A 16,973-nucleotide genomic window follows, 5' to 3' on the forward strand; every position below is an offset into this window, starting at 1 on the left:
TATGCGGTAAAACCGTAAACCTTAGTCCATGGGTCAAGGCCCAAAATTTCACATATTGGTACCATCCAGGGAGACCAAATGTCGTTGCTATTTTTAAGTTGGTACATGTCTTTAGTTCATGTTTTGAAAAGATATCCCTCGCAGATGGGTATCTTTGGATCGGTTATGTCCAATTTAATAAAAGTACTTTTTGTTCAATGTGCTGTTGAATAGCGCTATTCGAACCCCCAGTCAACTCAGGAACAGAGTGTTTACCTTTAGGAATATTATCTTAACTAATACAAGCTATTTTTCTCAAACATTATGGCAGATTTGTTGATAAAATATGACATTCTAGCCTTCTGTGGGTTGGGAGAGGTTACAAAGCTACAAAACCGAGGACTGCATCGGCAATTTTTTTGCAGACAGAAAACGTTGGAACGCATGAAGTTTTGGGGCATTCTATCTCGGTTGTGTTAACAATTAACTGTTGACTTCAGGTCTAAATATCCAAATTGTAAATTTCAAATGGCACACAGTAGGGGTCTTTCCATGACCCCAAACCCCAAACACCAAAGGACTTTGTAAGACTTTTGATTCTTTCAGAAGGACTTTCACACTCTCATTTATCTGTCAACGGGTGCCATGGATGTTTAACTTACATCTTGCTTTTTAGTTTGATGTCTTAATTGCATGGTGGCTTTAATTACGGAACCCTGGGTGTTGGTAGTCATTGTTTCGTTCTAGGGTCAAGCTGTCTGGATAGCGAAGAAGATTTCTCTTCTCATCCGAAAATCAAAGTAAAGCGATTCATCCAACACACTGTGAAATATGGTTGTTTGTGCACGTTTTGAACTTGACGTTAAATCTGTCAAGAACATCCCTTTTTGGTTTAGAAAAAGAACATTCCTTATTAGAAGAGCTTTTCATTGAATGTTTTAATTAATTCCTATGCAGTCTGTTTCTGTTACTCCCCTGTGCTACTTCTGGAGCAATGAATGAATAAGAGATTATGGATTAACGCCTGGAGGAAGATTACAACTGCAGCATCGAGGTCCGTCAAAGATTCTTTGGTCAAGTTTTTGGATTGCTGTTCTAAGTGTGCTGCCATCAGAACCAAGCTCGACAAATTGGATCCGAGACTCGTTTGTTTTCGTCCATTAGAGAACAACTGCATCTGTATGATAATCGTTGAAACATCTTTGTCCGCTTTACTTCTGGGAGAGAGTATGCGCACACCTTTATCTCGTACGAGCGAATAACTGGAGATCTATTAAACACGTTTTGGGTGGAACGCTCTGGAAGTAGTTGGTGTATCCCTAGAAAATCTTCTACAAGATAGTTACAGGTTAATCACAAGCACCTGTCGATAGTACAGTTAAGTCTTTGTCATGGTGAAAATGCTACTGAGTCATGTTACATTTTTGAAACTTGCCCATGTTCAACTACTGTTGCCTGATGTCCACCGCTCGTTGTAGAATGTTCCACGAAACCAATCTTCTCGCGATATCAAGGATTCACTGTCATCATCAAAACAACGAATGATACCCATCTGCTCCATTTGCATTGTAGTGTCTTAATCAACGAATGATATTTCCATTAAGAAATGATTTGCTTCAGGGTCCATTAGGCCAGTGCATTTATGGCTCTATACAAGTATGTCTGTGAGTTCAAGTCCAGCTCATTCCGGCTTCCTCTCCGGCCATACGTGGGAAGGTCTGCAAGCAACCTGCGGAAGGTCGTGGGATTCCCCATTGCTCTGCCCGGTTTCCTTCCACCATAATGATGGCCACCGTCCTATAAGTGAAATATTCTTGAGTACGGCGTAAAACACCAATCAAATAAATAAATAAATGTGTCTTTGTATTTTATTGTAGTAGTTTAGCAGTCTACATTTATCAAGTGTCAAAAACCTAACGTGACGTCACTGTTCACAGTATGGTCAGAAAAGGCCACTCAAGTATCCAGTGTTTAAAAAGGCAATTTACTAGGTTGTGAAGATTTAAAAAAAAGTATATTGTCTGGCATACAATTCATAATAGTGTGTTTTTCTTCTTCTTTCTTTGTCTTTAATTTTAAAGTAAACATTTACAGTTTGCAAAGAATATTACGGAATAATTTCGTTCTTAATCTTAGTGTTAGGTGAATTTTCAGTGACAGTATTCTTGATAGAAAGTCCAAAAATCTGATCAAAGGTTTGCTTTGACATAGTAGCTTTCAGGCATGTAGATCACAGGTAAGGAAATGACACGAACGTTTACGTACCTGAGCTCATCTATCTTAACTCACCGTAATAATGGGCGTAAATAAAAGAAGTACACAGCTGGGAGTACCCTAATTCCTAACTACATTGGTTGTTTTGACCAATTTTACAAAAACTTTACAAAAACCATAGTTTTGTCAGTCTACACAGAATAACGCCTTCAGAATGTGCTTGAATAAACACCTTGCAAATATGCGAAAAGGTTGAAGAATTACAATATAAACCGCTGATAAACTGTTATCAACCCAACTGAAAGCATTGCAAATCTTCCATGTGAATGTGCGAACGTGTCAAGTGAATATTCAGCTAATACCGTACATGAAATATAGACAAAATCTATGCTAAATTTTCTTTGCTTCATAAACAATCCAACCACTTTTAAAAATTTGTCTTATTATATTATTATTGAGAGTCCACGGTATATTGACGTTTCTCTTTCTTTTCGTAATTTGCACAACGCTTTATACGTGTTATAAGAGGATTTTTTCATTTTATCACAATGTGTGATAAAGCCACCATTACAGAAAGGCTAGAATGTCTTAAATTACTTCTACTGACCCTATAAACATGTTAGTAACATTCAAGTTTGGCCACCACAGTTTATACCTAATCATGTCTGGACCATCGACTACCTGCATGTCTAATCGCTAGGGCACAGTAGTTACGGTCCCGCATGGAAAGCGAACTTGTATATTCTCCACCTCTGGCCACTGTAGGGCTTTTGAGATAGCATAATCTGTCGACAACGATCGGCCGTTCGCGAAGTCAAATATTCGTTGAGGAATATTTGTCTTTCATCAATAACAGTGTGCATACCTGTGCGTCACATCTGGGGAAGCTAATCAGTAGCGTGGCAAAGGTCGTTGGTTTACATCGGGCACTCTGACCGCTGTCACATAAGTCAAAAACTCTTGCTCTTTAACAGCAGCCAAATAAATAAATAAATAAATCCTGTACATGTCCGGTTTTCTCCACCTGTAAACCCAACCGCGGTCGTCAGGGTCGAAAGTGTATTAGCAAATACTGGTATTAAGTCCTATTTTATATTTAATTCTTCTGCCAAACTCAGCAGCCAATGCAGACCCCTAAAGTCAAAGTATAACAGCAGCAGTTTCAGTTCATATTTAATATAATGTTACACAACTTTTTTTTAAACTATGTATAACACTGAAGACTTGGCTTTAAGTTAAATCTGGAATAAAGCCTTAAACCAGTCGTGAACAATCGGGCCCTGTCTTGCAATAAAAGAAAAATCCCTTTTACGCCAAAATGAAATATTTAATATCTTTGATTGTTGTTTAAGACCATGCTCAATAATTTATAGTAACAGAAGTGAACATTCGAAGGTGCTTTCAAGTCTGTTAGTTCGTCACACTGAGCCGGCTCGTTTTTGCGAGTTTGTCTCACCTTATAGGCGAGGTTACTTGACTAAAGCCGATGATATACGACAAATGATCGTCCATAAAAGAGCATTTTTAGAAGCAAATAAATGTCACAACATTTAACTTTTCGTGCTAAAACTTACATTTTCCCAGTCGGATATCATCGTACCATCCACAGGCGTTAAACCCCAAAGTACTTTCCTGAGATCAATGTGGAACTTTCAGAATCAGACAAAGCGTATGTACAACTTAGTCATTGGCGAAATTTTAGGTCGTTTACGGTACTTTAGGTATTGTGGTTTCCTCAAGCCATGCCATAACCGTCGCATTAGGGGAACATTCTTGAGCACCGTCTTAAATGTTAAAAGTGAATCAAATCAGCGTTCCAAAGGTGCCTGTTTTGATGATGGAATTATCCTTACTGCAAAGGGGGGGGGGGGAGTCATAATGGCCGCCGTAGTATATGTGAAATATTCTTGAGTATGGCGTAAAATACAAATCAAATCAAATCAAATAATAAATAAATCTGGATGGAATTCTGCTAATTAACAAATAAGTCACCGTGATAACACTAAAACTTAAGTAAGTAATTGTCATAATATAGATATAGTGACAGAACACAAATTTGAAAATTCTGTAGCAAGTGTTTTAATTTTCAAGAGAAATTTTAACAGACGTTTTGTTGAGCTATATAGTTTAATGCTATGCGATTGATTTTGATCTTAGCGATATTATATAAAGTTTGAATAAAATTTGTCTCAGTATTGACCAGAAAATGTGAGATATGTTGACATGCTCTTAGCACACTCTACACGACTGTCAAGGCAGTTTTGATCGTAGAACGCCAAAGATGTCGTATATGTACATATTATCGTACGACCAATGTACGATAAAAAAATACCGTTTCGCCGTTTTGTGAAACTGGGCCATGAAGAATGAGAACCATTTTTCATCCTATTTACATTCCATGTTTCATCTCCATTATTGAACTACTTCACCTAAGAGCATCTAAGAACTTCAAAAATTTTTTAAAGGGATGCTTCTCAAAGCTAGAAAATTGTAACTGATGGTAAGTCTGGCGTTTAAAGGCTGCATCTTCTGAGCGTCCTAAAACAGCAAACAAGTCCGCAGTCCGGTCATTCTACTTTCCGTATTCACAGCAGCCGTTGGGGGTGACCGATTGACCGCTTTCTAAAAGTTAAAAACATACAGATCAGCCAAAGGGGAATAACTGAGAGCTATATCTTTCAGTTCGCATATGATACAGATACTTCATCCTAGCAATCAAAATTCAAAATTCATGACTTATTTTGAAATATTCAGCCAAATTCCTCTGTTACCAAATGTTATAGTTTCTTAACCGTAACATGAAGACATTCTCAAAACTTACCAGTTAAAACATTGAATCAAATGTCTATGTCACTATGTTCCATATATTTTCCTAATCTTATCTCAAAGGCATTCTTCAAAATTTGTCATTATAAATATTAAATCACATTTCTTCGTTATGCTATGGTTCTTAATCCTGACTATTCCAAAGTTACCATTATTTACAAACATTAAACCAAACTGTTAAACCAAACATTATATCTATCATATGCTATAGTTTCTTAATACTAACATTGTGACGTTCTTCAAAATCTAAACCTATTAACAATCCGGAAAGACAATTTAACGCAATTGTTGAAATACAGCTTACCTGAAAGTATAACACGTGTTTCTATTTAATGGAAAATCTTCGACAGAATTTGTTTAAACAATGTGCAGAGACCAGGGTACGGAACTTTTGACAATAATGTACTATTATCTAAATTTGTTAAAATGACATCTGCACAAATACTTTTCTGTCAGAACGGTACTATCATCTTATATTCATGTCGTCTACGTCGGAAGGTTTCCACTGGGCTCTGCCCGGTTTCCTCCCACCATAATACTGGCCGACGTCGTATAAGTGAAATATTCTTAAGTACGGCGTAAAACAGAAATCAAATGAAAAAATAAATAAATTGTTGTCGCATGAATGAATTAGTATTGAGTGAGACGTAAAATATGAATCAATTAAACAACAGAAATCAGCCGGTATACCTGTGTGGCAGAGGCCATTAGCGACATAGCCGAAAGATTTGCAGAACTTCCTCGGGCGTTTGACTCGGTAAATCCGAGAGAGGTCGGGTACAGGTGATGTTCCAGCCTGTCGGGCAAGTCTCTGTGGAATCTGACAAGAATGACAAGAAGTCAACAACTGTTGTAAATATTCTGATTCAGTTGTGAATTCCTGGAAAGACAGACACGTCGTCGTGGAGGCACTAATGCTACTAGCTCATGGGACTGACATGATATGGGTACCACATGAAGTGGCCAAACCTAATCGGTAATAACATGTTTATTGGAGTGAGTGAGTGAGTGAGTGAGTGAGTGCTCGGGGTTTAACGTTGAACTTAACAATTTTTCAGTCATATGACGACAAAGGAATCCTTAGATTAGAGTGCCTCCTTGTTGCAGGACGGATTTCCACCGCTCTTTTGTCTAGTGCTGCTTCACTGAGGCGACTTACCGAAGGCAAGTAAGTCTCCCCGCCCGAGCTATTATACTGATACGGGTCACCAGTACAGAACGCCAAACCAGTAAGTGACAACTTCCTCTTCTAAGGTCTTCTAAGGTGTAAATGTCTTCTTTGAAGTTAGACAAAAAACAAACACAAAAAAAAAACAAACAAAAAAATACACTATTTTGAAGTGTATGTAAGACGAAATACCGTTCTTCAAATTTTTTAAACCTAGTAAATTGCCTTTAAAACACTGGATACTTGAGTGGCCTTTTCTGACCATATTGTAAACAGTGACGTCACATAAGGTTTTTGCCACGTGATAAATGCAGTGTACTAAACTACTACATTAAAATGCAAAGATATACTTGCATAGAGCGAACAATGCATTAAATGAATAGAGCCTAAAGCAACTTGTTTCTTAATGGATCTATCATTCGTTGATGAAGGCACTACTATGAAAATGGAGTAGCCAGGGATCATTCATTGTTTTGATGATTACTCTGAATTCGTGATATCCCAAGAAACATTCTACGACGAACGGTGGACATCAGGCGACAGGAACTGAACATAAACACATTTCCAAGATGTAACATGAACTGCTTATGCAGTAGCATGACAAGGACTTGACTGTACTATCGACAGGTGCTTGTGATTAACCTGTAACTATCACTTGTAGATTTTCAAGGGATACACGAACTATTTCAAGAGCGTTCCACCCAAAACGTTGCTGCCCAGCCCCAACAGCAATGTTTCTGCTTCGGGAGCGGTAGATCCAGGATCAATCCTGGGTCGAGTTACACCTAAGACCTTAAATGATGAAATAACTTCCTCGCTTGGCGTTCAGCATGAAGGGGATAGTGCAACGACTGGTTGACCCGTATCAGTATAATGACTCTGGCGGGGGCGCCTTACTTGCCTTCGGCAAGGCGTCTCAGTGAAGCAACGCCAGATCAAAAAAACTGTGGAAATCCGTCCTGCAGCAAGGAGGCACATTACATGCACTCTAAGGATTCCTTCGTCGTTATGTGATTGAAAAATTGTTACGTACGACGTTAAACCCTCCTATCCAATTTGATGAGCTTGGTTCAGATGGCACCACAGTTAGAACAGTAATCCTGCCCTGCGCAAGACGGACCTTGATGCTGCAGTCTACACCATACACAGAGGAGTTTTCTTCCAGAAATAGGGATGTTAATCTATAATCATTCATTTATTCCTCCAGAAGTCGTACAAGAGAGGAACAGAAACAAACTGTAGGAATTAATGGAAACGTACAATGAAAAACTTTTCTTATAAGGAATGTTCTCCTTCTAAATCAAAAAGTGCTACGCTTGACAGACTTAACATCAATGTTATTGTACGACTGTTGGCAATGTGTGAGAAAGTACAATCGAGAATAAGTACCTTCATTAAAGCGGACATAACCCATCCAAAGCTACCCGTCTGCGAGGGCTATCATATCAAAACATGAAGTAAAGACATGTACCAACTCTAAAACAGCGAGGAGATTTGGACACCCTAGTGGTACCAATATGTGAAATTCTGAGACTTGACCCATGGGCTACACGGCCTTTGATTTATTTCGGTTTTTAGTTTTTGGACATTCACTAATCTGGGGGAAAACAAATCTGGACATGATGACGAAATATTCTTGAATCCGGCGTAAAACACCAAATAAATAAATAAATAAATAAATAAATAAATAAATAAATAATTGGGTAGTCATGTGACGTGATGGCTACGAGCAAAGCATACTCACCCGTCTGACAAACTGCCACTCCGAAAAGACAGACAAGCAACACAGCGAAGGCAAAGGAATGCATGGTTATGAGAATCTGAAAATGAAAATAAAAAGTCGAAAATGCGCGAGATACATCTCATTTAAAGACTGACAGATAAAATTGTTAAATGAGGTGATGCAACGAAGAAAATCACCAACCACGTGTAACCCGGCAACGAATTTTTCTTGGTTGGTTCAAACGCGTGGACAAAAATGACATACACGTCATATGAAAGGCTTTAGGAAGTTATGTCTCAAAATGGTCTGTTAAGAGGAGAAAGAAATTTGAAAAAGAAATTGCATGAGGAGTATAAGCAACAGATTAAAAAAATATTATATATGTTCTCAGTTAGACATATATATGCATATCCATTCATCATCTCAAACATCTATCGTACAAAATTATGTTCAAATTAAGTTCTTTGTTTCCACAATGAAAAATCAAAAACATCTTGAAAAACATTTTTATGTTTTCCCCTTCTGTAATGTTTTACTATCCCATCAGTTCAATATAGTATGCATGGAATAGTTTAAGTGAAAGACAAAGCAGTTCTGTATTCTTGAGTAAGGCGTAAAAAACAATGAAATAAATTAATAAATCCATCAAAACAGTCCTAGCTAGGCTAATCATTTGCCTTTCAATTAACATTTCATAAATAAGGCTGAAGTTTAAGCCACCCACGTAGTGATCCTACTGAAAGCTAGATCTTAAGCATTCTGATGAACAGTCACAGCTCACGAGGTATATATTAACTAAGTCTATAACATGGAAGTGCTAGTGACAAAGTTTAAAGATTATGCGTGTAATAGGTACATACTTACAGGGCGTCTGAGGCACTGGTCACTCTGGTAAACTGGAAACAGGTCTGGTGTGACGCTGGTCGGTGTCTGTCCTCTATTTATACGGAATGACCAATTCTTGACCAAAGAAAACCGGATATGAGAAATGTAAAGGACAGGAAGTAATTTCGCTGTTTCAGTAAAATCCAGACCATGAGGTAAATTAAACTGAATTAATTTCACGGTAATAGTTGACACAACAGCAGCTTACGCGCAGGCATATCGTTATCAGTTAAGATCAATAATAAAATTGTAAACTAATCGTCAAATCTATTGATTAATATCGGTGTAATTGATTTAACCGTGCTAATTGAGCTGGTTTGACAAAAGATCCAAATTAATTTTAAATATTAATCGATTCGAAAATAAGCAAAGATGATAGAACGAGGAGTTTCAGAGATGAGTGTTTGCCTTACCTTTGAGACGTCACGTAAACGTATTTCTTTTAAACCTTATTGTATTTCTAGCAACAGAACTACAAATGAAATTGTTTCCAACTTCTGATTTGACTTTCTGACCCAATTTGAGAATTCATGATACACTTTACGCGTACCAGTATATAGCAAAGGCTGTGGACTAAAAATATCCACCTGTACTGAAGTTAATGGAGATCACAGACTGTTGAGATGTTTCATCTTACTCAGTGTTGTATCTTTGCGAAGACTGCAACGGTTTCCTGTCACGCCAAGTTTATCGCTTGACAGATATAGTGACAGGTGACATCCGTGGCTCAGTTGGTTAGCGCGCTAGCACAGCGTGATGACCCAGGAGTCAGTCTCTCACCAATGTGGTCGATGTGAGCTCAAGTCCGGCTCATGCTGGCTTCCTCTCTGGCCGTAAGTGGGAAGGTCTGTCAGCAACCTGTGGATGGCCGTGGGTTTCCCCCAGGCTCTGCCCGGTCTCCTCCCACCATAATGCTGGCCGCCGTCGAATAAGTGAAATTTTCTTGAGTACGGCGTAAAACACCAATCAAATAAATAAATAATTTTGACATTTTCTGTAGATAGCAGTGTAACCGATGGGTCCTGCAAATGGCATTTGTGGATCTCGCCTTTAAGCATTGGTTGGACTATGCGAGTTGTGTGACAACGTCAAATAATAATACTGACAAAAACAGTGATCTGAGGATTTTCTTTCAAATGACCGGCCCGGATAGCACAGTTGGTAAAGCGTCCGTTTCTGGACCGGTAGATCCAGGATCAATACTTGATCGAGTCACACCTAAGACTTTAAAAGAGGAAGTTGTAACTTCCTCTCTTGGCGTTCAGCATGAAAGGGATAGTGCAACGACTGGTTGACCCGTATCAGTATAATGGCTCGGGCGGGTCTGCTTACTTGCCTTCGGTAAGTCGTCTCAGTGAAGCAGCACTAGATAAAAGAGCGGTGGAAACCCGTCCTGCTACAAGGAGGCACATTACACGTACATGCACCCGAAGGATTCCTTCGTCGTCATATGACTGAAAAATTGTTGAGTACGACGTTAAACCCCAAGCACTCACTCACTCACTCTTTCAAATGCCTTCACTCTAATTACTTTTTAAAATTTCTCTTGTAAGTTACTACGGACGGAGTGTCTAGAATCTTTGGCGCTCTCATAATTGTGTTTAATTTCCGGGATAGGGACTGTACATTGCCAATTTCACCGGTTAGGTGTGATGTTGTATATACGTATGGTGTTGAATAAAAACGGCCACGTTGAACATATGCACACCTACGATAAAAGCGCAGTAGTGATAATAACTTTGAATAACTCGTAAAACCAGCATGTTACACGGTTTTGATATTGATTAAATTTACGTGACTATAGAACATGTCTTAGCTCTTTGGTGGTTTCTTTAATTATTTATTTATTTGCTTGGTTTTTTACGCCGCACTCAGGAATAATTTACTTATTTTCACTTATGCCAGCGTTATGGTGGGGGGTGGGGGGTGGGAAGCCGGGTAGAGCCCGGGGCAAACCCACGACCATCCGCAAGTTGCTGCAGACCTTTCCGCGTACAGCCGGAGTTGGTAGTTTCTATTGAACGTTGTTGTCAAAACTGATCTTGCGGATTTTAGCCTAGGACCACCATTTTGATTGATATGCGAATGTGTGTTGTGATTTACACACGCAGTTCTTTTGCAATCTAATAAAATTGGTAAACAGAAGATTTGTAAGAGTTGTGTTTTGTACAAGTTTTGAAAACACTGTTTTGTTTCATCACAAATGCGAACATTACCTCAGGAAAAAAACTGTTATAATACACTGGTAATTTGGCAATTAAGCTACATAACAGAGCCAAGGGAAAACCCACAACCATCCGCAGGTTCCTGGAAGAGGTTCACACGTTCGACCAGAGATACGAAGGCAGTAAATGGTTTGGCAAGAGTCACAAAAGAGACAAATTTTGATGTCGAAAACACAATTTTGTAATCCAGGAAAAGAAACAAAATTCACAAAAAGCACAATAATAATTCCTCAGTGATCCGGGCACGCTTCCGGAATCCTCATAGAAAGGTCAACAAGTGTTGTCCATATGCGAGTAACTGGTATTCCGAATCATCTGACACCAGGATCTGAAAATCTTGTTTTCGGCAACAAATATTCTTCATGTATCCGGGGATTATGTAATCCCGGTTTTGGCCTTTGAAGTTTGAAGGAGTTTTTTTTTAATATTTATTTATTTCAATGGTGTTTCACGCCGTACTCAAAAATATTTCACTTATACGACAGCGGTCAGCATTATGGTAGGAGGAAACCTTCTGCCTGAGCACGACCACGACCATCCGCAGGTTGCTGACAGACCTTCCATGTAGGGCTGGAGAGGAAGTCAGCATGGACCGCATTGGTGAAGGGCTCCTGCATCATTGCGCAGCTTTGGCGTGCTAACCATGTCAGTAAAGTTCGGCCCCAGCCCCATTTCCCGGTTCGACATTTAGATGTGAACTGAGCTCCCACTTCCCGGTTCCTTGCTCTGGGAAAAACAAGGGACTGGGAGACAAGTTCAGAAAACTTACACACCCTCTCCAATTTAAGCACTTGCATGACAGACAGTGTTGCACAATCAACATAATTTCACATGAAATATAAGACGTTATTATTTTAAGGTAAACATTTACAATAGTACATAACATCGGTGAATATGACATAAGGAAAAAACACCTGGTACATGTATATGAACATTAGGTATGGAAACGCTTAAACGCCTTAATAAATTGTTGAATATTGGTTAAGATTGCCTGATTTTTGTTTCTATTCGCCCTATTATGCCGCTAATGTGTGATAGTATGTATCTCTATGGTTAGCAGGATCTACGTATTCTTTGTCCATTCCTACGATGCTTGGGGCTTTCCGTCATATGACGACAAAGAGTCATTATGCGTGTGTGTGTGTGCTGTAATACACTCTGTGCCTTCTTGTGACGGGGAAAGCCAGTTTCGTCAAAGTGCTGCCGCCACTAAAGTATCATGCCGAAGACACCAGGCATACATGTAACACTACACCCAGTCACTATTCTACTGGCACCGGGCCAACCAGTCCGGTATACTTGCTCTAACCTCTCATTGCTGAGATCACCCTATATATATTTATTTACATCACGTATAGCTTCCCGTAAAATCTTAAATCTGTCCTTTTAAGATTTATTAGTTTCATCCTAAAATCAATAATCATTGCATTTTGTACACTAAAACTTGTAAAAGCCCGCGGAAAATCCATCGCGATTGGCAAGTTGATGACAGACCTTCCCACATACGACCGGATAGGATGCCAGCCTCAGATGGTTTTGGCGTTATCATAAATAAAAGAGTTAATCGGTAGGGGGTCAAACACAACAAGATGTTGATAAACCATCAGATAAAAGGGGAACTATATACGTGTAGGCCGGCTCTTTTCTGTAATCATTCTATATATCTCCTTTTCAAAGAATGGAAATAACTCGAAAATTTGACCGGAAGTGACGTCTTTAACTAGTGTGTAGATGTCTTAGTGTAACCCATGCTCTGCGTTTATGTAAGCAGTGTGAACGAGTCATCGAAAATGAATTTCACTTCCCTTTTCTCCAGCATATCTCAACCTTAGATCATAGATGTATCAACACATATTGCTGGCGAAAATCATTCCATTGTTTTATTACAACATTTATTTAGCTATTATAACATATCTGTATACTGTTTGTACTGGGGGGAAATATTTATTTGCAGCAGGTAATCGCAGAAAATAATGATGACCTTCTCCAGCAGTTGTTTCTCACAGTGCATGTAAATCTCAGTCTTGTAGCAGCCTCCGTGGCCGTGGTTAGCGTGGCCACACCACGCAGTGACTCTGGAGGCTCTCCTCAATGCAGTCGTTATGAGTTAAAAAAATAAAGCAAGATATTTATAGTGTTTAAGACAATATATCAAGAAGTTAAGTACCTAGGGAAAATGCAAAGAAATGTGTAAAAATTACATTTTTATATTTGTCATTTACATACCCAACAATTTTCAGCTGGAGTGATACTGGCGGTTGCTTATAGCAGCTTATGCTGGCTTCCTCCCCTGTAAGTGGAAAGGCCAGTCAGCAACCTCGGTCGTGGGTTTTCCCGGGGCCTCCCACTGTTATGCTGTGTATGAAATATTCTTGAGTGCGGCGGAAAACACTTGTCAAATAAATAAATAATTAAAGTAAATCATTAATGTAATATTATTCTCAAACATATACACTCAAAAATCAGTCTGTTCATTTTAACAAAAAATCTGTTGTCTGAGTGATGCTAGAGTGTACTCTGTTATCATATGTTGAGTTAATAGAATATGTGTTATATTTAACAGAATAGTCTAATGCAATTGCAAACTACATTCTGGCATCACTCAGACAACCGACTTTCTTTTAAAATTAACCAATTATTTTTCTGAGTGTAGCACTGCCCTTTTTGCCCTTGTAGAACACATCGGATAATTAGTATCCAATATGTTGGTACCGGCCCGGATAGCACATTTGGTAGAGCGTCCGCTTCGGGAGCGGTAGATCCAGGATCAATCCTGGGTCGAGTCACATCTAAGACCTTAAAAGAGGAAGTTGTAACTCCCTCTCTTGGCGTTCAGCATGAAGGGGATAGTGCAACGGCTGGTGACCCGCATCAGTATAATGGCTCTGGGCCGGGCGCCTTACTTGCCTCTGGTAAGTCGTCTCAGTGAAGCAGCACTAGATAAAAGAGCGGTGGAAATCTGTCCTGTAAGAAGGAGGCACATTACATACGCCCTAAGAATTCGTTCGTCGTCATATGACTGAAAAATTGTTGTCGTACGACGTTAAACCCCAAGCACTCACTCACTCCAATAAGTCGTGCGCTAACGGAGATAAAGTTAACTTTATATCAAATTTCATACTTTATAACGCAACCATATCAGCATACTAAGATCAAAAGGACGCCTGAATGTAACATATTGATTAAGCCGAAGCCATGTAATAAGACACCCCTGCTCCCCGATCAGCAAGTGTAATCATGCACGAGGGGTGGAATCAATTGAGTTCTTCCATCATAAATACCTGGATTAATGATGGTGTCTATCAAACATGAACTCAGGCGCCAAGAAACGAATGGATGTATTACGTAATCAAGCCTACAGCTCAACCACAGCTATGCTGAAGCCAAAATAGTCATATCGGATACACCACGTGAAGAGGCAAATCTAATGCCGATCTGTCATGAGGCAGGAATCTTTCTCCTGTTGTTATTGGCATGGGATCGAGACTAGATTCAATCGAAGGATACTCGGAGACTCTTCCCGTATGTTTTCGTGTAAAATGTATGGTTCTTTACTATGTGGTACTATACTCATTTTAAGCAGTGGGAGTGGGGAATTAACAAGTTGTCTGACAAATGCCGGGAACGAAAAAGTAATACTAAGCAGCTATTTCTTCGGATATTTACTCGAATAAAACACTTTTTGATTTCGTTCCGGTCACGAATATCCTCATATACTTTGGCCAGAAATAAAATTTGAGTGTCCCTGAGTAAAGCACAAACCTTAGCGTCGTCAAGGAGCTTTTCCTCTTGCAGCAACCCCATCCCCTCGAAATCTTTGTTACACTAACACCAATTCAATTAAATCAATTCAGTTTGTTCACTCAGGTCGCACCTGTGGCTATGAGATATACGATGTATTGCATATGTACAGATGGCGACACGTCATCCGACGTAAACGTCAAATACAAGCGCTACATGTATCGTAACATACCATATGCACTGTTGACGCGGCACTCTGCCTATAATAACTTTTATCAAATTGCATAGTTTTATAAACCTGGTCTTGTATCGACAAACAAAGAGACAAACATATTTTCGAACAAGTGGGATGCTTTAAGTGGTATCTAGGTAATAAGGATTCCTTAATCTGACTGAATGACGAACAAGAAAGAAAAACCTGTAATTCGCATCGTAAAAAGGGTCGTAAAAGGGACATGGTGGGTTTTTTTTTCACTTTTGCACTCGAGGTTTTATTTTTATAAAGCAGGGCTCCCAAAAAATAGAAAAACTCCCACAACAAGAGATCGGGTGGGAGTTCTTTTTTTTAAGTAGACGAAAAAAAAAATGTTACGGTATTGAAAACAGCAACAGAAAACAGACTCAGTGACTCAATATTACAATGTAAACAATGCTTTATATATAAAATGAGACGTACAGTTTTACAGACAGTTCAACAACAACAACATAAAAAACATACACATCAGTATTACCGGTCTTTAAAAGTTTCCAGTTCACCTTTTCATCCCAACGAACGTGTTCCAGGAGATCCAACGTAAAGACCATGGGATAAACACACAATTCACACAAGTCAAAAATTGTCCTAGACAGGTACTTCGCCAGGATAGCGAACGCGAACACAGTACACAGGTAACACAGAACTGGAACAGTCAAGCCTTTGAATGACGTCACACCCGCAGAGCACAACACAGGGTAAATACAGGCATGGAGGTATAATCCACTTCAGATCAGTCACAGCTCAGAAGCTCACAAACGAGCCGTTCAGAGACGTAGAGTAATGTCACCTTGTGGCAGAACGAACGTCCTTTGCAAAACTGAAAACTTCAGTTTAGAGTCCTTGACGACCTTGTCGGTCAGGTGAGGTCAGCGTGTTAAACAAATTACACAGTCAACACTGTATAATCATAATAAAGATCCGAACACCAATAAACGTGACTTCCGCAGAAATTCACATAAACCAGACATCAGTACTACTGTGGTACACAAACGGTGCCGGCATAAAAATCTGTCCTCCCAAATGAAACTGGCATCACCAGCTCATATCACAATAATGGACTAGATACGAGAGCGTCTCACACTCTCCTGGCTCCCAGTGGATGCAGCAAAAAATACCTCCCCTCTGCACAGAAAACACGGCTTATATATGTGCCAGGTGGATTCAACTATTCTTAGACACTTAAAAACAGCCAATGAACATCCAGTTAAATAAACAGAGCATTGAACAAGGTGCTTTCGGCCAGGTCCGCGCTGTACAGGGCCTGTTATGCTTTCACAAAGGTCCGCAGACTAAAAAATCATTAAATAATCATACATAACAAAAAACAACAAAGAAAAACTTCCACATAAAGATGATCTCGGGCTCCGACATAATCAGCCAATCGGATATCTGCACGTTTGTTTTCGAATAAACGTGATTTCCTGCAGTCAGAAAGGTGCTACTTGAAATAGTTTACAGATATCACATTTCTTGTTGCATAACTGTGTCATTCCACGTGAGGGTTGTTTTACATGATAGTTTATACGTGTATACGAGAAGCACAAAGAGATATACGTGTTTTAGTATATGCCATTGTCTTTGAATATAAACAAATTAATCTAAATTACTGGTGGTTTTATATATGTTGCATATATTCAATGTTTAATAACGATTATTTTTCGCCCTTTATTGTTGGTTTATGCTAAGTATAAACCAGTTGAGATATAGTCGAAAACAAATGTGCAGATATCTGACATCAGGAGACCCTTAAAGTGGGGCAACTTGGGTATTGCAGCCATATTGTACGCTAAAAAAAGACTAATCTGTTAATATTAACGGAAGCATCTTGCCTGAGTGATGCTAGATTGGTATTCTGTTATTGGTATTCTGACAATTTTGGTATGACTGAGCTGAATACAAGTGACTCTCCAAAAGAAATAGACTATAGTCTCAAAGAACTTTATGTTGAATTAATAG

The sequence above is a fragment of the Liolophura sinensis genome, chromosome 12 (assembly GCF_032854445.1).
Source record: "Liolophura sinensis isolate JHLJ2023 chromosome 12, CUHK_Ljap_v2, whole genome shotgun sequence".
In the NCBI taxonomy this organism is placed as follows: domain Eukaryota; kingdom Metazoa; phylum Mollusca; class Polyplacophora; order Chitonida; family Chitonidae; genus Liolophura; species Liolophura sinensis.